At 33.7% G+C, this 6,635-nt stretch overlaps 1 protein-coding gene across 1 annotated transcript in view; it reads right to left on the bottom strand.

Annotated features, from left to right (window-relative positions):
- LOC107758812 (nuclear receptor coactivator 2) overlaps positions 1 to 3,432 on the bottom strand; it is an 80,365-nt gene extending 76,933 nt beyond the window's left edge. The window contains exon 1 of the mRNA XM_016576637.1: positions 3,347 to 3,432. The gene's annotated coding sequence lies outside the window, so the exon portion shown is untranslated. The remainder of the gene's footprint in view (positions 1 to 3,346) is intronic.
- Between the last annotated feature and the right edge of the window lie 3,203 nt (positions 3,433 to 6,635).

Raw genomic sequence — 6,635 nt, 5'->3', positions numbered from 1 at the left:
ATTCCATACTTTTCTCTCGCAATTATATCGTTGGGTAAGTATAGGTGACTGTATATAAATTGCGGGCATCAGGGAGCCGCTATTGAAACCACTTTCGATTGCGCGCTTTCATTTTACTTTCACTTTTGACATTTTTGATTTTTGAGATTCACATTTGACAAGATTAGATGTTTGTCATTGGTGCTCAGGATCTGCAAATCATTCGCCATCGTCCTACCAGACATTTCTCCTTACTCTGTGTATGTGGTAAGTGAACTTTCACGTACTGTAATGCAACAGCCTACTGCTAGCAAGCGGCTAACCTTTTAGTGGCTCTGTAAAGGGCCTTTCACACCGAACGCGGAAAGCGCTGCGCTATGAAACCCATTCATTTCAATGGCTTGCGCTGCACAAGGGCGTTTTGTTGTTGCGCCGATCAAAGCACACGCGCAGCGGAGTTCAAAACAAGTTATTTTCGTAAACGAAAACTGAAACTAAGACTAAAACTACTGGTCAAAAAACATTTTCGTAAACTGAAATAAAATTAAAATTTCAAAATAAATGAAAAAACTAAAACGAAACGAAACTAACAAAACTGAAAAACTAACTAAAATAAAATAATAATTAGGAAAAATAAATAATCGTGTTCGTGATTTAATAAGCTCTCATTCTGTGCCAGAAAATTTCACAATAGCGTCTGTACCCTTCTCGAAAATTTGACCTGTGCTTGTTTAGGTACATACCTGTAGATGGCGCTTCATTCTGAGTTCTAAGCGGCTATTCTATTCACAGAGAATGCCTTTTTGCATTTAAAAAACAAAACGCGGGAAATGAAATCGGAAGTAATTATAAAATATGAAATGGGAAATAATAATAATAATGCACACCCCTACAGCGCACGGACGTTTAAAAACGTGCTTGACGTGCGAGAACAACATGAGAGTGAGTTAACTAAATTTTTTTGGATGAGCTAACTTTAGTGAATAGTCATTTTGTCATGCTTTACGATTACTGTGGCAACGTCCGCCTCGAGTCCATGACACGAGCACCGTATTGACTGTACAAAACGCATCCAAAATGAAAGAAAGCGGCAGCTGTGTTTTTTTTTTCACCGCTTGCTGTGTCCTGTGTGAAAGGGGCTTTATGGGATTGATTGCGTTGCTCATCTGAAGCTCATGCGCGCTGGAGCAGCTCGTCAAAGTAAAGTGCAAACATAATTGAAATCACCATATCGCATTTAATTTTGAGTAGTATGAGGTTTCAAAGCATTTTAGATTGTTTCTTCTTATTCTGTACGTTCATAGAGGGCAGATTTCTAAGCCAAGTGGATTTTAAATGCAGCTTCCAAAAGATTAAAAAAAAAAAAAAAGCAGAATAATGTTTTTTATATTTGATACAATCACACCGGTGTGATTAGATCGTTCAGTGCGGCACAGCATCAGCTGCTATTCAAATCTGCGTTTGCGCTTTGGCTGGCGCTCAGCCAGAGACAGACGCGTTTGTACAGCGCTGCATTATAACCAATCACACATGATTCTGTTGAGCTTATGAATGCAATGGCCAATCAGAGACGTGCAGATGAGTCATCGCTGAACACAGTGTTTGGTTCACTTGCTCGCTGACTGTGCAGATGTGCGTACAAATGTAAGTAAGATATTAATTTCACAGTGTAAACAGCTTCAGTGATTTAAATGGGAGTTTTTGAGAGTGCCTGAACTCTGGCTAGACTGAAGTGAAAATGTTCTTTGATAATGTAAATGTTTTTTGCTCCCTGTAAAATGGAAATGTTATAGCCTAATATAGTAACTTACAATATTGTTATTAAATGTTATTAAATACAAAGTCAGTCGTATTAAAAATATTTTATGGCATGACACCCATATCTGGTAGGCCTACTTAAATAAAAAGTCGGGGTTTTATGTGTAGTTAATAGATTACAGTACACTATTACTCTACTTTGTCACCCATTATAGATGAAATAACAATCTGGTGCAAAACGCATTTACTTACACATGTTTGAGAATCGAGATATTTCCTGATATAGTTAACACGTTTGGAAATATTTTGAATAAAAAGGAAAAATAAATAAATAAATAAAACATAAGCCTATATCAGTTATACAGTGCTATTGTGGCTGCTGTGTCACATGACAAGCATGACGAAACTCAACTGCCTGTAGCTTTCTAGTAACTCTGAAAACCTTGATTAGCTTGTTGTTTGTAAACTATTGGCATGTTTAACAAGATTACATCTTTAATATGAATGAATATGAACATGAATATGAATGAACAAATTTTATACATGCAGTATAAGTTGCATATTTTTGAAATTAAATCTGCTAAACTATAATTACTAAAACTAAAACTGAAACTAAAATATATAAAAACTAAATAGAAATGTGTTCACAAAACAAAAACTAAACTAAAAACTAACAAAACCATTAATGAAACTAACTAAAACTAAACTGAAATTATAGGAAATTTGAAAACGATATTAAAATAAAAACTAACAAAAAAATTCAAAACTATAATATCTTTGGTTCAAAATAGTTCAACTTTTGCCGCTGCGCTCTGTGACGTTTACCCGCGCGGCCAATAGAAACGGGGCAAATGAAGCTCCTTCACAAGCCTTCGACCTGAGAGTTTCATGCACCCACAGCCTCTTCTTCATTGCTGCTCTCTTTCTTCTTCTTACTAGCAGGGCTAGTAATATATATATATATATATATATATATATATAACTTTTTTAATAAATAGGAATCTCAACTACAGATCAAGTGCCACAATATATAAAACACGGGATTTTGATCAAAAAAAGTTCAAAATTTGTAAATGTGGTTCATTTACTTAAGATTAAGCATTGTGGAGAGTAAAACAATTAACAAACCGCGAGGTGTCTTCTTTCAAAAGACACTACCATTTTTATTTGTGCATGTAATTTCTTGGGGTTTATTTCACTTGTTAAAGTTTTTAATGAAAGTGATTATAAAGTGTTACCGACACAAAAATCTTTCTTAGCCCTAATTTGGCTGAGAGTCTGGGTCTCTAAAAGTTAAAAACCTCTGTTTTAGAGGAATAAAAGACAGAAGGAAAAATCAAGGATGCAAACAACAGAAAACAAGGTTCCTTTTTTTGCTGCTCAAATACCAAATACAGAGAGGAAATGATGTCACGCCTCCCACACAAACCACACCAACTCACACTTTCATTTGTTTTGCAGTATATCATACAAGTGTTTTCTTCATCTTCTCACCATGCAGTTTCATAAACACACATTAGACCTTCAATGTCATAAATTAACCAACAGTTTGATAGGGGAAAGTGTGAAAGAAAGTGACTGTGTGTTTATCACAGGTTGCTAAGCTTACCTTGGCTTCAGTCCAGACTCAGCCTCAGGGCATTTCTGCAGCAGTGGGACCAGTGGAAATCTTTGGGCATTATTCACTTCTCTCAATCTGTGGAAGAGCAGAACCATCCAGTTAAGATCTCAAACAAGGCTCAACACAACCAATGCAATATAGCCTAGTATCACACATCAAAACGTTATTAATATTGATTAATTTAGTGTAATTAAATTTTTTTATTTTTTAAAGGATGATACAGTGGCCATGCTTGTTAATAAAAAAATAAAAAATAAATATCAGGCCATTTTGAGCAACTATGCTTCTTGGTCATTTAACATAAGTAATTTTACACTAATTTAAGAGCTCCACAACTTAGTCAATTTTATAAACGGATAACAATTACACAGAAAAATCAGGTTAAAAAAGCATCTCCAAGGTATGCATGTATATAGAAAATATAATTATTAATAATACAAAAGGAATAAATAAATAAATAAATAAATAAATAAATAAATAAATAAATAAATAAATAAATAAATAAATAAATAAATAAATAAATAAAACAGGTTAATTGGAGTGAAGACTGTTTTATTCTTACCTTTAAAGTCCGAAAAGTGCACTTAAGGAAAACTTGATAATGCAGACAGCAATATATAGAATATGAATTTTTTTTATTTTATTTTATTTTTTTATGCTTTATTAATTCAATGCCACAAGAACATGAGGTATTACATATTCACATGATCAAATTAACATTATTAGCTGCCAGAGAAAAAAAAGAAAAAAAAGGGAAGAAAATTACATAAAGTTCAATGCTTTCAGAGCATTACATGTTTTCAGTGCTTTTTTGTTTTTTGTTTGTTCTAAGAGATTTACATATAATTTAAAGTCATTTATAAAATGTGCAAAATTTGGTTTACATTGAGCCCACTTCTTCTTATGTATATGGAATTTTCCTAACAAAATAAACAAATGTATAATATGTTGTTCTATAGAATTCCAAATCCTTCCAAAATAATCTCGAGTAAATACAATGAAAAAAAATATGCAAAATAGTTTCTTTTTCTTGACCACAAAATTCACAGGTATACGAAATATTAAGCTTAAATCTTTCCAAAACATGCTTAGCAGGATAAATTCGATGAAGTATTTTGTAAGACACTTCCTTAATTTTGTTATTGATACAAAACTTATTTGGCAGTTTCCATGCTTTAACCCAAGAGATATTACCAAATAAAGAAGACCAAAAAAATCTTGCTGCAGGTAGGGACACAGAACAAAGAGCATTCCTTATAATCTTATTGCTACACTGTTGTTTTAAAACGTTGACATTTTCAATGAAAATGTTACCACAAGGATTAACCATGCTGATTTCTTCTGAGATGCAGTTTTTTAAAAGTAACATCACACTCTTTGGAATTGCGTCAAAAACAATAGCAAATTCTCTTGGTTTAACTGGTAATTGGAATTTCTGAAGAAATTCAGTATACGACAACAAGTACCCATGGGAATTAACTAACTGTCTTACTAAAAGAATACCTTCCTTGAACCAATATGATAGAATAAAGATTTGTTTTTAAATAATATGTCCTTGTTATTCCATATGAAATAGTTGTGGGGTGAAAAATTGTGCTTATACATCAATTTCCATGCTAGCAGGGCTTGTCTGTGAAAACCGGCCAATTTAACAGGAATTTTATCAACAGAAAAATTACATTTCAACAAAAAGTCTATGCCTCCAAGAGTATTAAATATATAATTAGGAAATACATTCCAAGGACTTTCTCTATTCTTCATAAACTCTATCAACCATTTAATTTTAAAAGTGTCATTGAGAGTATTATAATCTAAGACCTCCAGTCCCCCTTGCTCTTTAGGATTACAAATTACCTCCTTTTTTAAATAATGTGGTTTTTTTCTCCAAATAAAGTTATAAAGAATCTGATCTAGATCTTTAATAATCTTGGGAGGCACATCTAACGATAATGATGTGTAGACAGATCTAGATATACCTTCCGCCTTTGACAATAATACCCTCCCAAATATTGAGATGTCCCTCATTAACCAAGTTCAAAATAGTTCAACTTTTGCCGCTGCGCTCTGTGACGTTTACCCGCGCGGCCAATAGAAACGGGGCAAATGAAGCTCCTTCACAAGCCTTCGCCCTGAGAGTTTCATGCACCCACAGCCTCTTCTTCCTTGCTGCTCTCTTTCTTCTTCTTACTAGCAGGGCTAGTGCTATCGCTCGCTTCTTAGCACGGGACAGATACATATTTTGCTGCTGACCAAAAAGTTGGAACAACAAATGACAAGACTTATAGAACTCCCGCTAAAAGTTTTGAAAACTCCGCCTACTTTGCTCTGGCCAGTTTAGCGCAAATTGCTTTGTATCTGAAGGGCTGCGCTGAACCCAGCGACCAGCGCAGCGCTTTCCGCGTCCTGTGTGAAAGGCCCATAACGCGTTATTGGTTTCACGCTTCGGGCACACCCCTAACCCCACCCGCTATATAACTATATATATATTAGTGCTGTCAAACGATTAACCGCGATTAATCGCATCCAAAATAAAAGTTTTTGTTTACATAATATATGCATGTGTACTGTTTATATTTATTATGAATATATAAATACACACACATACAGTGTATATTTTGAAAATATTTAAATGTATATACATTTCTATATTTATATTCTTATATTTTATATTATATATAAATATACTTAATAAATAAACATAATATATTTTTCTTAAATATATACATGCATTTCAGCATTTTTTTTCTACATTTAAATAATACAATCTTTCACAGACATGTTTAAACACAATAAATATAAGCAACACATTATTCAATGCATTTTAATTTTGCATTTACTTTTAGATTTATATATTAAGTTGCTAAACATTTAAACTACTTTTCTTACGTTATCACAAACTTACCACTGACAGAAATAGTCAGCTCTACTGCCTTTCCTTTTGCATTGAAATCTTTATTACAAGCAATCCTGCCGTTCATAAAGAACTTTGTTTTCCTACCTCCACAAGTGTCATCTATTATTGCCTTGTTGCCACTAAAAGTGCTCTTTTCCTTTAAAACTAGCCAAAAAGCCATGTGTTGACTGCGAAACACAGTAGACTTTAATTATATGCATTTATGGTGTAATTACTACATTTTCGTGTCAATCCATGTTCATATTTACTGCAAAAAATGCACTGTTACTTTAATTCAGCGCTTGCAGCGCATCAAACATAGACTCTCGGTGTGAAAACGATCTCTGCACTGCTGCAGACACACCGCTCCTGAACGCACTGCCG

This window comes from Sinocyclocheilus rhinocerous, unplaced genomic scaffold (assembly GCF_001515625.1).
Source record: "Sinocyclocheilus rhinocerous isolate Xijiao unplaced genomic scaffold, SAMN03320098_v1.1 scaffold2008, whole genome shotgun sequence".
Classification (NCBI taxonomy): domain Eukaryota; kingdom Metazoa; phylum Chordata; class Actinopteri; order Cypriniformes; family Cyprinidae; genus Sinocyclocheilus; species Sinocyclocheilus rhinocerous.
Note: the sequence above shows the minus strand (reverse complement) of the source record. Positions and strands in the feature narration are given on the sequence as shown.